Source organism: Pelodiscus sinensis, chromosome 4, assembly GCF_049634645.1.
Source record: "Pelodiscus sinensis isolate JC-2024 chromosome 4, ASM4963464v1, whole genome shotgun sequence".
In the NCBI taxonomy this organism is placed as follows: Eukaryota; Metazoa; Chordata; order Testudines; family Trionychidae; genus Pelodiscus; species Pelodiscus sinensis.
Genome location: NC_134714.1, coordinates 38,686 through 59,205, shown reverse-complemented (window position 1 = coordinate 59,205; position 20,520 = coordinate 38,686).

Sequence of the window (20,520 nt, the reverse complement as noted above, 5' to 3'; positions counted from 1 at the left end):
TTTACCCCTTTCTCTAGTTCATTTATAAATACTTTGAATAGGATGGGTCCCAGGACAGACCTTTGGGGCACACCACTAATTACCTCTCTCCACTTGGAAAACTTATCATTTATTCCTACCCTTTGTTTCCTGTCTTCTAAGCAGTTATCAGTTTATGGAAGGACCTTGCCTCTTATCCCATGACAACTTACTTTACCTAAGAACTTTTGGTGAAGGACCTTGTCAAAGTCTTTCTAGAAATCTAAGTATACTATAGCCATTCTAGCAGATTAGTAAGGCATGATTTCCCTTTACAGAAACCATGTTGACTTTCTCCCAACAAATTATATTCATCTATGTGTCTGACAATTCTATTCTTTACTATAGCTTCAACTAATTTGCCCAGTACTGGTGTTAGACTTACTGGTCTGTAATTGCCAGGATCACCTCTAGAGCCTTTTCTAAATATTGGCATCACATTAGCTATCTTCCAATCATTAGGTATGGAAGCTGATTTAAAGGATAAGTTATAATCCACAATTTATAGGTCTTCTATTTCCTATTTGAGTTCTTTTAGAACTTTTGGGTGAATCTCGTCTGGTCCCGAGTTAAGAGTAAAGACAAGAACAAGAGTGATATTGTGGTGGGCATCTGCTATAGAGCACCACACCAGGAGGATGAGGTAAATTAGGCTTTCTTTGGGCAACTAATAGACGTTTCCAGATCACTGACCCTGGGGGACTTCAATCACCCCAACATCTGCTGGAAGAGCAATAAAGCCGTGCACAGACAATCAAGGTTTTGAAAACAACTTTCTGGTGCAAGGGCTGGAGGAACCAACTAAGAGTTATGCTCCTCTTGATCTGCAGCTCACCCACAAGGAAGAATTGGTAGGGGAAGTAGAAGTGGGTGACAATGAGATGTGTACGTTTAGGATCCTGACCAAAGATAGAGAGGAGAGCAGCAGAATATGGACCGTGGACTTCAGAAAAGTAGATTGACTCCCTCATGGAACTTATGGGCAGAATCCCCTGGGAGGCTAATATGAGAGGAAAAGGAGTTCAGGAGAGCTGACTGAATTTTAAAGGAGTCTTACTGAGAGTACAGAAACAAACCATCCCAATGTGCAGAAAGAATAGAAAATGTAGCAAGCAACCAACCTGGTTTAATAGAGAAATCCTCGGTGAACTTAAATACAAAAAGGAATCTTACAAGAAGTGGAAAAACATTTTTTAAAAAATCAAGCATGATGGGGTGTAATCAGGAAGGCCAAAGTGGAATTGGTGTTGCAGCTAGCAAGGGACATGAAGGATCGTAAGGTTTTCTACAATACAAAGCTCAGGGTATGTCTACACTACCCTCCTATTTCGAAGTAGGAGGGTAATGTAGGCATACCGCACTTGCAAATGAAGCCCGGGATTTGAATTTCCCGGGCTTCATTTGCATAAACCGGGAGCTGCCATTTTTAAATCCTGGCTAGTTCGAACCCCGTGCCGTGCGGCTACATGCAGCACGAAGTAGCTAGTTCGGATTAGGTTTCCTAATCCGAACTAGCTGTACTCATCATTCCACGAGGAATACAGCTAGTTCGGATTAGAAGCCTAATCCGAACTAGCTACTCCGTGCCGCGTGTAGCCACACGGCACGGGGTTCGAACTAGCCGGGATTTAAAATGATCTGGAGAAAGGGGTAAGCAGTGAGGTAGTAAAGTTTGCAGATGATACCAAACTGTTTAGGATAGTCAAGACAGAAGCAGACTGTGAGGGACTCCAAGAAGATCTCACCAAACTGAGGGTATGTCTACACTACCCCGCTAGTTCGAACTAGCGGGGTAATGTATGCATACCGAACATGCAAATGAAGCCCGGGATTTGAATTTCCCAGGCTTCATTTGCATAAACCGGCCGGCGCCATTTTTAAATGTCGGCTTGTTCGAACCCCGTGCCGCGCGGCTACACGCGGCACAGGCTAGATAGTTCGAACTAGCAAGCCATTCCGAACTATCTGTACGCCTCGTGGAACTTGCCGGGTGCCGCCATTTTTAAAGCCCCGGTAGTTCGGACTCCGTGCCCGCGGCTACACGCTGCACGGAGTAGGTAGTTCAGATTAGGCTCTCTAATCTGAACTACCAGTACACCTGGTTCCACGAGGAGTAACGGTAGTTCGGATTAGAGAGCCTAATCCGAACTACCTACTCCGTGCCGCGTGTAGCCGCGGGCACGGAGTCCGAACTACCGGGGCTTTAAAAATGGCGGCACCCAGCAAGATGCAAATGAAGCCCGGGATAGTTAAATCCCGGGCTTCATTTGCAACTTCGGTTGCCTACATTAACCACCCTAGTTCAAACTAGGGTGGTAGTGTAGACATACCCATATACCTTGACTTTAACAAGGCTTTTGATAAGGGCTCCCATCGTATTCTTTCCAGCAAGTTAAAGAAGTATAGCCTGGATGAATGGACTATAAGATGGATAGAAACCTGACTAAATAATTGAGCATAGCAGCACACTGGGATGCATTAGTTGGAGCACTGTCAACAGATTAAGAGAAGTGATTATTCTCCTCTACTGGGCACCGGTTAGGCCATATCTGGAGTATTGTGTCAAGTTTTGGGCTTCCCATTACAGAAAGGATGTGGACAAATTGAAAAGAGTCCAGAAGATGGCAGTGAAAATAATTAAGGGGCTGGGGCACATGACTTATGAGCAGAGGCTGAGGGAACTGGTCTTATTTAATCTGCATATCAAAACAGTGAAAGGGAATTTGATAGCAACCTTCAGCTACCTAAAATAGGGTTCCAAAGAGGATAGAGAGAGTCTGTTCTCAGTGGTGGCAAATGACAGAAAAAGCAGCAGTGGTCTCAAATTGCAGTGGGAGAGCTCTAGATCTATTTCCATAGGAAAGTGGTGAGGCTTTAGAATGGGAGGTGAAAAAATCTCAATCCCTAGCAGTTTTTAAGTCCTGGCTTGACAAAGACCTGGATGGGTTGATTTGGTTGGGGTTGCTTCTGCTCTGAGCAGGGTGTCGGTTTCAATGACTTCCTGAAGCCTCTTCCAACCCTAAGATTCTATGATTTTCCTTTTGGAGGATTGACAGTCCTCAGTACAACTACCTGCCTCATTGGCAAACTGCAGTCCATGTCCTAGCCACTCCCTTCAGTGGCAAGTGGGGGTAAAGGGGAGAGGCTGAGCCTGCCTATTACTCTAGGTCCCAGCCCAGGGACCCTATAGCCAACAGCCACGTACTCTTCCTCTAATTCCATTCCCTCCTTTCCTAGATGACTTCCCAGCAGGACTAGCACTTCCTCTGCTCTTGGTATCAGGGCCTCACTCTGGCCACCATCAGCCAAGAGCTCCTTCATACCTTCTGACCCTGCCCAACACTGCTCTGTTCATGGTGCTTCTGCCCTTTATGCAACCAATGCTCCTCCCTTGAATTCCAGGGATTGACTACCCCATCTCTGCTCTACTCCTATGTGGCCCTGATTTCCCGCCTCCAATCAACCTTTCCAGAATAGGATGGCTTTACAGCCCTTTTCCTTACTGGCTGGTTGATGTGCAACCTCCCCAGAGTTCCTTTAACTTCTTACATGGCAGTGAGCAGCAGTCACCCCATCACACACCTTCCCCCTTAAGACTACATGCAAGAAGGGTGGATTCAATCTCGCCAGTTTCCCTCTTAACTGGGTCTGCAGAGTATCACCCTCTTGTCACATATTGTCCACCACAGGAGCAACCTACTTCCCTCTTCCAGGGTCTAGGTCCGCCCCCGCTCCCGTAGCTAGTTCTGCTCCCATGTGGGTTCAGGAGATGGCTGTCTATTAGGGCCTTGGTTCTCACTGCCCCCTCACTCTTAGCAGCCTCTGACTGAGCCTGGCCTTGAGCCTGGCCCTCTGACTGAGCCTGGCCCTCCTTCCCTTCTGGGAGCAATGCCTTGTCATGGTGTAGCCAGACAGGAACCCTCCGTAACATCCATCTTTGCTTGCCTGGAGCATGCAGGGCACACAGAACAGTAAAAGCCTTAAATAGGAGGCTCAGGATATGCAGGCTGCTGTGACCATGAATGGCTGTAAACAGAGATATGCCAATTGCTGACCAAGAGGCGGCCGAGGAGTGCCCTTGACTGAAACCCATATTGATACGAACACACAGCAGCCAGCGGGGGGAGGAATCTCTTGCCCAGTAAAAAAAGTCTAGTACTCACAATTTAGTTATCTCTCTTGCAAATGTAAATTAAGTTGAAACTTGCTTGTAAAAACTGGCGCCACAAAACGGACAAGTACAATTTGGCATCTTAGATAAGAAAGAGGATATGGGCCCCTATGGGTATAAAGATGGGTCCAGCAGCACATTTACTCTGAGTGTCAATCTACCATCTATCTGCTGGTCGGGTTAGGTTTTTGATCTCCCGAGGTTCCACGGGGACGCCCACCTCGTATTCGTCTTTCCTAGGAATTGAGGGACTGGGCCTGGCTTGACCCGCTGGAGTCGAGAAGCACAGACGGGGGTAAAAATTGTACCTGGATGTGGTCCTTTTTCTTAAGTGTACACATAGACTTAGAGCTCTTTAAAGATTAAGCTGTCACTTGGTACCATTATTTCTATTTTCTATCTTTATTTTCTTTGTAACCATTTTTAAGATCTATATTTGCTAGCAGTTAAGAAATAGAGCAATAGCCATTGTAACCATATGATTTATAAGCCTTTTTAATAAACCTGTAACTGGTTAAGTTTTAACCTGACTCCTTCAGTTGCTGTAACAGAACCAAGCACAATTTAAAAGAACTTCAGCCAGTCATAAGGGACAGGTATAGGAAGAGCTTGGGCATTTTGGATTGTGTCACTCCCAGGTGACAGATCCGTTGGGGCATCTCTCAGTCTTCCCTAGACTGCCCGCTGTGAAGGGATCCTGTATCCTAGCAGCTGAAATCTGAGATGTAATAAGCTCTTCCTATAAACTTCTGGGGCATCTGTCAGCCTGTTGGCTGCCCTCCACAATGGGACCCCGGTCCTAGCGGTAAAGTCACAGACGTTAAACCTTTTCTCGGTAACACACACACACACACTGCCCTGACCGTCGGCTGACACATGGCACTAGACGTTCGTGGTCTCCCCTTGGCTATGGCCCTCTTCTTCTCCTTCTCATACTGCTTGGCCCCTTCCCCTGGGCTAGGCTTATCCGTACAACCCAGAGGGCACCACTGCCACATATGCCAGTTGCCCAGCAAGCCCATTTCATCATTGTTCTCTTCACAGGGGAGACTCACCTAGGCTCTTTCTCCCTGCCATTCTCCAGATGAAGCCTCTGCATCTCTTTGTCTCTCTGGAAGAGGCACTCCCTCTTAAAGTGTCCCTGATACCCAGAAATAAAATATTCTTCCAGCTTCCTGGTCCTGGTGCCTGACTTTCCTGGTGCCTGATTATTCCCTGCAATGCTTATGGACTCCTCCTCATAGTCATTTGGCATAGGTACCTCTGCTGCTTTGCTAGTCCAGCCATACAGGCCTGCAGTTACTCCTGTGCCTTCTATTGTCGCTGCGGGGCTTTGAGCAGGGTCTGAAGCTGCCTGTCAGTCCCTCTCTGGTGAGGCCCAAACTTTGGGACAAGTTTGGGGGAACCCAGAACCGTGCACAAAGGTGGCCTTGGAATAACCCAATTGCATTCTCCAGCTTATGTATTCCTTAGTCTCCGAAATGTCTACTTAACACAGAATCTCCTAAATCCTCTATTTTCCCCTTGTATCAAGGGTGACAGTATGCCTGCATTCTCCGTCAGGAGTAATGGGGCAGGGACTTGCCACCATAGTACCTCCAGCTGGTCATCCCAGGAATCAACTCCAGTTCCCCTATCTGCCTTCATTTAGCAGCATCTTGCCTGCTATCACTTCAGTCTCCATCTCTAGAGCCTGAGTCTCTCTCCAGGTCATGACATCCGACCAGGATTGTTCTATCTGCTTCCCAAGATCCATAAACCTGGGCACCCCGGACGTCCCATCATCTCTGGTATTGGCACGCTCACTACTGGTCTATCCAGCTATGTAGACTCTCTTCTCAAACGCTTCACAACCAACACCCCCAGCAATCTCCGAGACACTACTGACTTCCTAAGGAAACTACAAAACATCGATAACCTCCCCAATAACACCATCCTTGCCACCATGGACATAGAAGCTCTATATACCAACATCCCACATGAAGACGGATTACAAGCAATTAGAAACACTATCCCAGAGGACACCCTGCCAACCTGATAGCAGACCTATGTAACTTTGTTCTCACCCACAATTATTTCTAGTTTGAGAATAACTTATACCTCCAGATCAGCAGCACAGCTATGGGTACACGCATGGCCCCACAGTATGCTAACATCTTTATGGCTGACCTAGAACAACATTTCCTCAACTCCCGTACCCTTTCACCCCTCCTCTACCTACGGTACATCGATGACATCTTTATGATCTGGACGCATGGCCAAGAAACACTGGAGATATTCCACAGAGATTTTAACAACCTATACCCCACCATCAACCTTGGCCTGGACCATTCTACACGAGAGATCCACTTCCTGGACACCACAGTACAAATCAACAATGGAAAATTAGACACCACTCTCTACAGAAAACCCACCAACTCATACAGTTACCTACATGCTTCCAGCTCCCATCCAGAACACACCACACGATCCATCGTCTATAGCCAAGCCCTTCGATACAACCGCATCTGCTCTAATCCCACTGACAGAGACCAGAAGCTTCAGGATCTCTACCAAGCATTTATAAACCTCAACTACCCACCTGGAGAAATAAAAAAGCAAATTGAAAGAGCCAGACGAATACCTAGAAACCATCTACTTCAAGACAGACCCAAGAAAACCAACAATAGAACACCACTTGTCATCACCTACAACCCCCAACTTAAACCTGTCCAATACATTATCAATAAACTACAGCCTATACTGAAACAGGATACCATACTCCAAGAGGCTCTGGGAGACAGACCCATAGTCTCCTATAGACAACCACCTAACCTCAAGATGATTCTTACCAACAACCACAGGACATACCACACTAATACCAACCCCGGTACCTTCCCTTGCAACAAATCCCGTTGCCAGCTTTGTCCACATATTCATTCTGCTGATACCATTATTGGACCTAACCAAGTGAGTTATAAGATCAAGAACACATATTCCTGCGCATCCAGAAATATAATTGATGCTATCATGTGCTGAAAGTATCCGTCTGCTATGTACATTGGACAAACATCTCAGACACTTCGCCAAAGGATTAATGCCCACAAAACAGATATCAGACAAGATCACAAAGAAAAAACAGTTTCTTGCCATTTTAACCAGAACGGACACTCTCTCAATGACTAAACCACCTGCATTCTGCTACAAAGACCTTTTACATCTGCACTTGAAAGGGAATCCTCTGAACTGTCATTCATGTAAAAAATTCGACACTCTCCGGGAAGGAATGAACAAACACTCAAACTATCTTACCCATTACCAAGATAGCTTCCCCAATTATCACCTCTAATACCATTAGCTCACAGACATCCCACTCTCCCCACCTCTAATATCGTCAATTTACAGACACTTAGCTTCCTTCCTCCCCCCCCCCCCCCCCGCATCATCCTCCTGTTCTGAAATGTGATTTGTCCTTTTCACATGTGTTCATTTTTTTTAATTGTATCCTTTGGTATATATGGTTGTGACTATTTTCTTCCACTATTTGATCTGAGGAAGTGGGTCTGGCCCACGAAAGCTCATCATCTAATAAACCATCTTGTTAGTCTTTAAAGTGCTACATTGTCCTGCATTTTGTTTCAGCTACCCCAGACTAACACGGCTACATTTCTATCACTATTCTGATGGGGAAATGGTTACACCAAAGTATTTTCAACTGGCTCCATTACACAGCACAGCTAATACTCCTTTCCAGACAAACTCCCTGCCCTGGAGAGTTTAAAGTTCAAGAGCTTTTCCATGTGATAATGATAGAAATGTATGGCTGGAAGGGACTTGAGACACCATGACATCCAACCCTCTAATGAACCTAGAATATTCCTGCCAGATGTCTGTCCAACTTGTTTTTAAAAATCTCCAATTACAGGAATTCCACAACCTCCCTTGGAAACCTGTTCCAGAATTTAATGCCTCTGATGCTTTGAAAGGTTGTCATAATAGCTAAAGATTTAACCCATTACATCTTGTCCTAACTTCAGTGGACATGGAGAACAATGTGTCACCATTGTCTTCATGGCTGCTTTAACATATTTGTAGACTGTTATCAGGTCCCCCATCAGTCTTTTATTCTCAATACTAAACATACCAAGTTTTATAATCTTTCCTTATAACTCAGGTTTTCTAAACCTTTTATCAATTTTTATTCCTCTCATTGGACTCTCTCCAATTTGTCCAAATCTTTCCTGAAGAATGGTGGCCAGATATGGGCATAGGATTGCACCTGAGGTCTCACCAATTACTGACATCATTTTTGTACAACATTCATCGTAACACATGTCAAAATGAAATAACCTTTTTCACTGCTTGTTGGGGGACTACAGAGTACCCATAGAGTCTGTACACTGAAATACATCTATGTCCCTTGGGGATGGCACCTTTGCTCTTGTTTTTAAGAAATGAGGAGTCCTGTGGCACCTTATAGACTAACCAAAGTGTTGGAGCATAAGCTTTTGTGGGCAAAGACCCACTTCGTCAGCTGCATGCATCTGACGAAGTGGGTCTTTGCCCACGAAAGCTTATGCTCCAACACTTTGGTTAGTCTATAAGGTGCCACAGGACTCCTCGCCACTTTTGCAGATTCAGACTAACACGGCTCCCCTTCTGATACTTGTTTTTAAGGTTTATTTTTGTAGTAGGTATTTCAGGTTTTCCAGTGGTAGGGGGCATCATGGTTGGGGCCTGTGTGGATTTGTTGTGTATGTGCCTGGCACATACACTTGTACCTACTCTAGGATATGCATTAAGAACTTCACTGTGGTGCGTGCCAGAGTAGTGACCAGCTCTAGACAGAGAAACAAATTCATCTAAGTACAGCCAGTACACCTTGTGGACCACCAAGTGAGGAGGGAGATTTTACTTACATGCTGTAATTGTAACCTAGGATCATATATTTAGAGTCAATTGTCATATTCAATAATTCATTAAAACCACCTCGTCTCTCTCAAACTTGATTGAATTGCTCTGGTGGAGAGCGAGAAGTTCTTAACTAGTTGCATCACATTGTTGACTAGTATTTAATATGTGATCCATTCTAACCCTCAGATCCTTTTCAGCAGTACTACTACCCAACCAGGTGTAATATAACAGGTTTCTAGGACACAGCTGAGAGGGTCAAATCCAGGCAATTTGCTTAGAAACAGGGTAACTTATAGCCCAAGTCCCTCACTATAAGGCACAACAAACAACTCACAAGAGGACTTCTACTTGCCACAAACTGACAAGCAAGAAGTCACACAAGCAACCCTCTTAGCCATTCCAGCTTTTCCTGTGCCACAATCAGCACCTCTCCTTACACATATGAGAGGTTATGAAAACCAATTTCACCAAATCCAAACAGGTTCTCCCGATCCCAAAGGACCAGCCACATTCCCAGGTAAATTTATACTTCAGCTCTTACCCAAAACGCACGCTGTGCCAATCCTCAACAGGCTAAAATCTAAAGTGTTATTGATAAAAATATTGAGATTAAATTTGTTAAAGGAAACAAATTACATACACCAATTTCAATGTTCCTGGTACATATTTGTAGCAGAGATGGAATAAACTACTATCTTAAAAGTCTCTGGAATACATCTTTTGTTAGGATGGGTCATCAGACATCCAAGCTCAATTCATAGCAAAGTTGCTCTTGAAGTGATGAGCAAGAACGAAGACATGGTTGATGACCAAACTGAAGACAAAGATGGAAGAACCCCCATGGCCCTCTTTATACCTTTGCCCATGTGGAGGTTCCCCTGGCATAAAAGTAAGTCCCAGATGGAGTCTGTTACATGATCAAGTCCATGCATGACCATCCTTAACAGCCATCTACATGCTGGTCTGAAGATTAAGTTCCTCAGATGTGGATTGGCACCACATAAAGTTCAGTGTCAGTGAAGTGCTGCTATTCATTTGAGGACAACCCTTTCACAATAAGTGGGGGAAGCCTGTTGGTAATCTCTCAGAAACAAACAAGTAGATTGCCACCCCTCAGAACTTCAAATACAAAACTAATACATGCATAAGAGTGGTATAAACAGAATCAGTGAACCATAAGTGTTGTGTAGACATCTCACTTGGCCACGTTGTAGAAGATTTGGTGCAAACATATAACAGTGGTTGCACCAATGTTTTGTATGTTCATATCAGAATCAAATAACATCACACTAGGTTCGCCCTAGTTTGTGCCTAAGTGTCGTACTTTGCCTTTGTCCTCACTGAATGTCATCGTATTGATTTCTTACCAATTCTCCAATTTGTCAAGGTTATATTGCTATCTAATCTGGTCTTCTAAAGTACTTAGAATCCCTCTCAAATTAGTGGTGTTCATAAATGTTATAAGCACTCCATTATCCAAGTCATTAATAAAAACATTGGATAGGACTTGTCCCCAGATGCACTCCCGCAGGACCATACTAGATACTTCTTCCCAATTTGACAGTGAATCATTGATAATTACTCTGGATATGGCCTTTCAATCATTTGTGCCTCACTTTGTAGTAGTTTTGTGCCTTAACCACATTTCCCTGGTTTGCTTAGAAGAATGTTGTCAAAAGCCTTCCTAAAATCAAGATATATCATCTTTTGATTCCCACCGGTGTTCTCTCTAAATTGCAGGGAAGCACAACTTCACAGGAGATTAATCAGCAATACCCAGTCAGTCAGCTCCTTGCACAGAGCCCTAAGGCTCTGATTGGGCATGACTGATTAATCACCTGTGAAGCTGTGCTGCTGTGCAGCTTAGAGGGAACACTGCTTCCCACCTATCTTCTTTGTAAGGGTTATTGGTCTAGAAGGAAATTATGTTTGGCATGATTGTTCTTGACAAACCCTTGCTGGCTGTTCCTTATAACCCTGATATCCACCAGGTTCTTATGAACGGTTTAATAATTTGTACCAGTAACTGTCCAGGTATCAAAGTTAGGGTGACTTGGTCTGTAATTCCCTGGGCCTTCTTTGTTCCCCCTTTTGAAGGAAGGTGAGATGTTTGCCCTCTGTCTTCTAGGACATCACCCATCCTTTAGGAGTTCTCAAAGATAATTGCTAATGGTTCCAAGACTGCTTGAGCTAGCTCCTTAGATATCCTACAGTAAATTCCATCAGGCCCTGCTGATTTGAATATGTCCAATTTATCAAAATATTCTTTAATCTGGCTTGAATTTCTTCTCCCTTGCTGTTAGTATTAAGTCTGTTGAGTATCTGATCATCATTAACCTTTTTAGTGAAGATCAAAGCAAAACAGGCATTAAATATCTCAACTTTCTTGATGTTATTAGTTATTATCTTTCCTTCTCCACTACAGAGTATTTACACTTTTCTCCATCATTCTCTTGCTCCTAATGTACCTTAAGACCCTCTTTTTATTGCCTTTCAGGTTTGTTGCTAGGATGTAACTCATTTTGTACCTTAAGCCTTTCTGATTAGGTTCCTATATTCCCGTGCTATACTTTTGTGCTTTGCCTTAGCAATTTGTCCATGGTTACACTTTGGCTGCGTCTAGACTGGCAAGTTTTTTGCGGAAAAACTTGCCAGCTGTCTACACTGGCCGCTTGAATTTGCTCAAGAACACTGACGATCTAATGTAAGATTGTCAGTGTTCTTGCAGAAATAGTATGCTGCTTTCATTCAGGCAAAAGCTCTTTTGCGCAAATGCTTTTGCACAAGAGGGCCAGTGTAGACAGCTGAGTACTGTTATGCGCAAAAAAGCCCTGATGGCGAAAATGGCAATCGGGGCTTTCTTGTGCAAAACCGTGTCTAGATTGGCACGGATGCTTTTCTGCAAAAAATGCTTTTGCAGAAAAGCGTCCGTGCCAATCTAGACACTCTTTTCCGAAAATGCTTTTTAACAGAAAAACTTTTCATTTAAAAGCATTTGCGGAAAATCATGCCAGTCTAGACGTAGCCTTTCTGTAAAATTTCCCCCACAGATCACTAAAGAGCTCCTGATAGAGCTATATTAGCTTCTTACTATTCTTATCTTTCTTCACATTGGGATAGTTTGCAATTGTGTCTTTAATACTGTCTCCTTGAGAACTGGCATGTCTCTAGCTTCACCCACAGGCAAACATTTTACACAAAACAATCACTTCATATCTGAACTCTCAGTCCTTGTCCTCAAACCAAACCTGCAGATAGTTTTCAAAAGATGAATCGAGAAGTTAAATTTATAACTTCACTAGACACTAAGAATCATGTTCTTAATAAGGACACTAGATTCATAGCTTATTACAATGATCTGTAATGCAGTAATCCCCCTTTTGTGCCCTATGACTGCAAAGCTGTTAATAAGCCACTTCATCTTGAATTATTCTTTAGAATATGCATTAACTACTTACCCTAAACTATCTGTTCGATCTTGTATTTGCTATGATGCTCTGAGTACTGTTACTAGACTGAAGAACTCTGCATAGCTAGAAAGCAAAACTGGTCCAATAAAAAGATTACCTCCCACCTTCACTCTCCTAGACTCCTTTTGCTTTTAGATTTTCTTCCCATGGGACATTACTTTGAAATTCTCTGAGTTTGTTAAGGTACTTTTTATGTCCTTTATCTTATTCTACTGCTCTCATTCTTCCATTTCTTAGAATCATGAAAGCTGTAATTTCATCCAACCTGTCTTCCATCGTCAGATTCACAACCAATTCCTCTCTGACCATCAGAATCAACTCTAAAATTACTATACCTCGCTTTACTTCCTCCACTTTCTGAAACAAAAACACGTCCCCAATACATTATAAAAACTTATGGAAATTTTATTTTTTTACCATATTACTTTTCCAACCAATGTCTGAGTAGTTTTAGAATAACAGAATCATAAGGTTAGAAAAAGATCTCAGGAGGTCATCAAGTCCAACTCTGTGCTCAAAGCAGGACAACCCCAAAATAAATAATCTCATCCAGGGCTTTGCCAAACATGGACTTAAAGACCTCTAGGAATGGACATTTTACCCCCTCTCTAGGTAAACCATTCCAGTGCATCATCACCCTCCTAGTAAAATAGTTTTTCCTAATATCCAATCTAGACTGCCCCTACTGTAATTTGAAACCACTTAGAACAGCCTCTCTCCCTCCTCTTTGGAACCCCCCTTCAGGTAGTTAAAGTCTGCTATCAAATCCCTACACACTCTTCTCTTCTGCAGCCTAATTAAACCCAAATCCCTCATCCTCTCCTTGTAAGTCATGTGCTCCAGCCCCATAATAATTTTCATTGCCCTCCACTAGACTTTCCACAATGCATCCACATCCTTTCCGTAATCGAGGGATGGGGGCAGAATTGGATGCAATGCTCCAGATGTGGCCTCACCCGTGCCAAATAAAAGGGAATAATCACTTATCCACGTCTACTGGCAATGCTCCTTGTAGTGGGTCGCTATTTGGAAACCATGGGAGGGGTGGGCGGGCACAGCCTGCCCACTTCTCAAGGTCACTCACCCAGCCTTGCAGGAGGAATGACTAGACCCAGGCTCCAACTAATTCCAGGGGACAAATAATGAAGGACAAGGTCAAGGGGTGTGGGTCACAGGTTTAAAACAAGGGACCGGGATGGGGACACCAAGCAGAGAACCCCGGACAGCCCCCACTGCTCCTCAAAGCTATCGATGGAGCCAGTGGATGCCGCCCAGAGGAACTTTGCCCAGATGCGTGACACTAGGGAGGAATGGAAGTAGGCCCCACAGTCACAGAGATCCCCCTTGTCCAGCATCCTCCTCCTGGTATTATAAATGGCGGCCTTAGCCAGGGTCAGGAGGAAGTTGACGAGGAGATCTCACGACTTTGTGGGGCCACGGATAGGGTGTGCATAAATAAAGAGGCGTGGGGAGAAGTGCAGCCAGAACCTCAGTAAGAGGTTCTGGAGGAACCGGAATAGAGGCTGCAACCTGGCACATTTGAAATAGGCATGCGCCAGGTTTTCTCTCATGCCACAAAAGGGGCAGGTGTCCAGGACGAGGGTAAACTGCGCCAGAAGGAGCCTCCAACTGATGTCCCTGATGGGCTGCGGAACTAAGGTGGAATGTATGCTGGCCCATTGGGGTTCCCCATCCTCTGCAGGTGATAGGTAGTCCCGCCACTTGCTGTCAGGGTGAGACGCGAGGGTGGGGAAATGCAAAGTGTGGAGCATGAGCGTGTACAGATGTTTTCTTGGCACTGTTCGAAAGCAGACTGGCTGCAAATCTTGCAGCTGGCTGGGGGTCCAAGGGTGGGAAGGCCAGGGGGGCCCGCAAAACAGGGGCCCAATAATGATGGACGAAGGTTTTGCAGGAAGGGAGAGTGCGGTGTACTCTCTCACAGGGCTCTCTGCAGGAAATTGAGAGCGGCTTGCAACAAAGCTGCCTTAATCTCCTGGAGTAGGCTGCCTTAATCTCCACTGAGTGATCTCCAGGCTGGGGGAGACAACCGTTGTGAAAGGTGCCTGCTGGTGGAATCTCTCAGGCAGCAGGTGGGAGAGCTACAGGAGGAGGTGGCCAGGCTGAGGAGCATTCGAAGCCATGAGGAATTCCTGGACAGTATTCCTGTGGAGTCCACGGAGGTCACTGTCCTAGGATGTGGGACTGTTGACCAGCCAGTTATGGAGGAGGCGGTGGTGCAGGGTGAGAACTGGCAGCTGGTTACTTCCGGCAGCAGGCAGTGTTCCACCCCTGCTCCTAACCCTCCCACTGTGTTTTTACATAACCGTTACACTTTACTTTCAGCAGGAGACAAGGAGTCACCCCCCACAGTGGAGGAGACCAGGCCTTGCACCACCAAGGTTGAGCAGTCTCCTGCCACCACTGCGAGGAGGAAGCGTAGGGTAGTGGTGGTTGGAGACTCTCTTCTGAGGGGAACGGAGGCACCCATCTGTCGCCCTGACAGCTCATCTCGAGAGGTATGCTGTCTGCCAGGGGCCCGTATCCGAGATGTTACGGAGGCATTGTCGAGGATTATCCGGCCCTCTGACTACTACCCCATGCTACTCATCCACGTGGGCACAAATGATACTGCCAGGTGTGACACTGAGCGGATCAAGTGTGACTACAGGGCTTTGGGAGTACGGGTGAAGGAGTTTGGAGCGCAGGTGGTATTCTCTTCTATCCTTCCTGTCAAAGGTAGGGGCCCAGGCAGAGAGAGGTGCATCCTGGAGGTGAATGCCTGGCTGCGACGATGGTGTCGCCAGGAGGGATTCGGCTTCCTTGATCACGGGGTGCTCTTCCAGGAAGGACTGCTTGGCGGAGATGGAGTTCACCTTTCCAGGAGCGGGAAGGCCTTGTTTGGACACAGACTGGCTAACCTTGTGAGGAGGGCTTTAAACTAGGTTTGTTGGGGGCAGGTGAACAAAGCCCACAGGTAAGTGCTGCATGTGCGGGACTGGGAGATGGGTTGGATATGGGGGGGACTATAATGGGAAGGAGAAAGGAGGGTCAGGGCACAACAGGGAGGCAAGATCAAATCAGTATCTTAGATGCCTATATACAAATGCGAGAAGTATGGGTAATAAGCAGGAAGAACTGGAATTGCTAACCAATAAATACAACTATGATATCATTGGTATTACAGAAACCTGGTGGGATGGGACGCATGATTGGAATGTTGGTATGGAAGGGTACGGCTTGCTCAGGAAGGACAGACAGGGAAAAAAGGGAGGAGGGGTTGCCTTGTATATTAAAAATGTACACACTTGGACTGAAGTGGAGATGAATGTAGGAGATAGCTGTGTAGAGAGTCTCTGGGTTAAGCTAAAAGGGGTAAAAAACGAGGGTGATATCATGCTAGGAGTCTACTACAGGCCACCTAGCCAGGTGGAAGAGGTGGATGAGGCCTTTTTTAAACAATTAACAAAACTATCCAAAGCCCAAGATTTGGTGGTGATGGGGGACTTCAACTATCCAGACATATGTTGGGAAACTAACACAGCGAGGCACAGGCTATCCAATAAGTTTCTGGACTGCATTGGAGACAACTTTCTGTTTCAGAAGGTTGAAAAAGCTACCAGAGGAGAAGCTGTTCTGGATTTGGTTTTAACAAATAGGGAGGAACTAGTTGAGAACTTGAAAGTGGAAGACAGTATAGGGGACAGTGATCACGAAATAATAGAGTTCATGATCTTAAGGAAAGGTAGAAGGGAGACCAGCACAATTGAGGTAATGGATTTCAGGAAGGCAGATTTTGATAAGCTCAGAGAACTTGTAGGTAAGGTCCCATGGGAAGCAAGACTGAAGGGAAAAACAACTGAGGAGAGTTGGAAGTATTTCAAAGGGACGTTGTTAAGGGCCCAAAAGCAAACAATTCCGCTGTGTAGGAAAGATAGAAAATATGGCAAAAGACCAGCTTGGCTTAACAAGGAGATCTTGCACGATCTCAAAATAAAAAAGGAGTCATATAAAAAATGGAAACTAGGACAACTAACAAAGGAGGAATATAGGCAAGCAACACGGGAATGCAGGGGCAAGATTAGAAAGGCAAAGGCACAAAATGAGATCAAACTAGCTACAGGCATAAAGGGAAACAAGAAGACCTTTTATAAATACATTAAAAGCAAGAGCAAGACCAAGGACAGGGTAGGCCCACTGCTTAGTGAGGAGGGAGAAGCAGTAACAGGGAACTTGGAAATGGCGGAGATGCTCAATGACTTCTTTGTTTCGGTCTTCACCGAGAAGTCTGGAGGTGTGCCTAACGTAGTGAATACAAGCAGAGAGAGGGTAAGTTTAGAAGATAGGATACACAAAGAACAAGTTAAAAATCACGTAGGAAAGTTAGATGTCAGCAAGTCACCAGGTCCTGATGAAATGCATCCCAGGATACTCAAGGAGCTGATAGAGGAGGTATCTGAGCCTTTAGCTATGATCTTTGAAAAATCATGGCAGACAGGGGAAATTCCAGAAGACTGGAAAAGGGCAAATATTGTGCCCATCTATAAAAAGGGGAATAAGAACAACCCAGGAAACTACAGACCGGTCAGTTTAACGTCTGTCCCAGGGAAGATAATGGAGCAGGTAATTAAGGAAATCATATGCAAACACTTGGAAGGTAATAAAGTGATAGGGAATAGCCAGCATGGGTTTGTGAAGAACAAGTCATGCCAAACTAATCTGATAGCTTTCTTTGATAAGATAACAAGCCTTGTGGATAAGGGAGAAGCAGTGGATGTCATATACCTAGACTTTAGTAAGGCATTTGATACGGTCTCGCATGATAGTCTTATTGATAAACTAGGCAAATATAACTTAGATAGGGCCACGATAAGGTGGGTGCATAATTGGCTGGATAACCGTAGTCAGAGAGTTGTTGTTAACGGTTCTAAATCCTGCTGGAAAGGGATAACAAGTGGAGTTCCTCAAGGGTCTGTTTTGGGACCCGTACTGTTCAATATCTTCATCAATGATGTAGATATTGGGATAGAGAGTACGCTTATTAAGTTTGCAGATGATACCAAACTGGGTGGGGTTGCAACTTCTTTGGAGGATAGGGACATAATTCAAAATGACCTTAGCAAGTTAGAGAAATGGTCAGAGGTAAACAGGATGAGGTTTAATAAGGAGAAATGCAAAGTGCTCCACTTAGGAAGGAACAATCAGTTCCATACATACAAGATGGGAAGCGACTGTCTAGGAAGGAGCATGGCGGAAAGGGATCTAGGGGTCATAGTGGACCACAAGTTGAATATGAGCCAACAGTGTGATGCTGTTGCAAAAAAAGCAAATATGATTCTAGGTTGTATCAACAGGTGTGTTGTAAGCAAAACTCGTGAAGTCATTCTGCCGCTCTACTCTGCACTAGTTAGGCCTCAGCTGGAGTACTGTGTCCAGTTCTGGGCGCCACATTTCAAGAAAGATGTGGAGAAATTGGAAAGGGTACAGAGAAGAGCGACAAGAATGATTAAAGGTTTAGAGAACATGACCTATGAAGCCAGGCTTCATGAACTGGGCTTGTTTAGTTTGGAAAAAAGAAGATTAAGGGGGGACATGATAGCGGTTTTCAAATATCTAAAAGGGTGTCACAAGGAGGAAGGAGAAAATTTGTTCCTCTTGGTTTCTGAGGACAGGACAAGGAGTAATGGGCTTAAAGTGCAGCAGGGGAGGTTTAGATTGGACATTAGGAAAAAATTCCTAACTGTCAGGGTGGTCAAATATTGGAATAAATTGCCAAGGGAGGTGGTGGAATCTCCCTCTCTGGAGATATTTAAGAACAGGTTAGATAGACATCTGTCAGGGATGGTGTAGACGGAGCTTGATCCTGCCTTGAGGGCGGGGGGCTGGACTCGATGACCTCTCGAGGTCCCTTCCAGTCCTATTATTCTATGATTCTATAGGAGTGTTCGGGGGTGGAGAGCCCAATGCACTAAGCGAGCGCCCGGGGATCCACCCAGTCCCCCCGTCGTAGTCCAGGAGGTCTCCGACCTTGGTGGTTTCTGCCAGGATCAGCCTCCGGCACACCAAGGGTGGCCTCAGCCACAGAGGCTTTGGCCTTCTGGGCTTGGTCTTTGCCCTTTTTCTTCCCCGCCCCTCCCCCCTGGACCTTTTTGCCGGCCAAGGTGGAGGGCCCACCTGCATCAGGGGGGGCCATCAGCTGTGGCAGGTGCGGAGCCCGGGTCGGGGGCCGGGAGGTTGACCGCAGTGGTCTGCGGGGTCTGTGGCAATAGGGGGACCGTAGGGTCAGCAGGGGAGGGGGATTTCCTCCATCATGGGGCAGAGGATTGAGGGAGGCACAGATAACAGGGAAAGGGCAAAGCTGAACCACTCCTCCCCCCCAAGCCGCAGGCAGGGGAGGAGGGCATCAATAAGGGGGAAGGAGAGGGGGAAGGTACTGGATCCAGGGAAGGGCAACCAAGGAAGGGGGGGATTAGCTGCCCCTCCTCCCTGCTGAGGCTGTAGCAGAGGAGGAGGGTGCTATTGCAGGGGGGAGAAGGAAAGGAGGCGCAAGGGAAAGGGGTATGCAAATGGGGAGGAAGGGGGATGGGAAAAAGTGACCACTCCCTCGCACTGAGCTGTTGGCAGGAAGGGAGGGTGCTAACAGAGGAAGGGTACTGGTAGGGAAACTGAGGAAGGGGAGTCAGCAGCCACTCCTCTGTGTAGGGCTATGGCAGAGGAAGAGGGTTCTGGGGGGAGAATGGGGGGAGAATGGATGCAAGGGAAAGGGGGTTCATGATTGGGAAGCAAGGGGGATGAGAAAAAGCAAGCACTCCCTCCCACTGGCTGATTGCAGGGAGGGAGGGCGCTAGCCCAAGCAGGAAGCAAATGTGGGACCGAGAGGCCAGCAACCACTCCTCCTTGCAAGGCTGCAGCTAGCAGGGTGGGGCAGGGAACGCGATTGAGGGTGCAGGGCGGGGTCCGGCTCCTCTGGCTGAACTGGGGCACAGAAAGGAACTATGGAGTCATTGAGGGAAGTGCAGTGTACAAGGGGGATTAACTAAAAGGGGAAGGATGAGGCACAAGTGCTTGGAGGAAGGGGGGGCAAAGCTGGCAGGGCACTGCCAAAAAGGCTAGCAGGAGGCTGGGGGAAGAGGGAGATACTGGGGGAGTTGGGGCAAAAGAAGGCAAGGCAGCAGCTGGGAGGGGTGGGGCACACACAACAAGCTAGCTGGGGCAAGGGCGTGGCAGGTAAACTCTGGGACTGAGAGTGGTGGGTGAGTAACCTTATGGAGGGAAAAGCCAAACTGGGCTAGCAGAGTGGGGCAAACAGTGGGGAAGGGGGCAAGCTGCTGACGTGAGGTAGGGTAAGCAAGGGTGAGGGATCCCCCCCCAACCAAATGTAGCTGAGGGAGGGGTCAAAGTCCAAGGGGGTGAGGAGGGAGCGTGCCCACGAACACTTGTGGGGGCTCAACCTTGCCCACTGCTGCAGCAGCACAGTCCCAGGTGGAGCAGCAGCCCTATCGAGGGTCAAAGAGAAAGTCCGGGTGATGGAGGGGGCATTGGGGGTGGCGGCAGCAGGAAGGGGGGCAGCTGGACTGGGGGGAGGGCTCAGTGCCCCTTCCTCGGCCCCCTCTCAGCAGTTCAACTTACCACCACCCCAGGAGCAGAGATGGGGAAAAGCTCAGTCTTTAAAGGCCCCCTCCACAAGTCTGGCTGTTGGGGTCTTCTCTCTTTGCCTCCCAATGAGGAACAGGTGATACAGCTACAGGAGCAGGCAAGCGGTGGCAAGCTGAGGTGGGGGGGGGGTCCCAGATGGTGGGTGCTGGTAGCAGTGGGGTCCTCTTCCTCTCCCTCGAGTTGGGGGAGGCAGGTCGGCAGGGCCCCCCTCCAGGCAGCAGCAGCAGCAACTGGTGGTGGTGAATAGCAGCAGCAATGTCCAGGGGAGCAGGTCCAGCAGCTGGGGGCCTCAGGAAGCAGGCAGTGGCTGGGCAG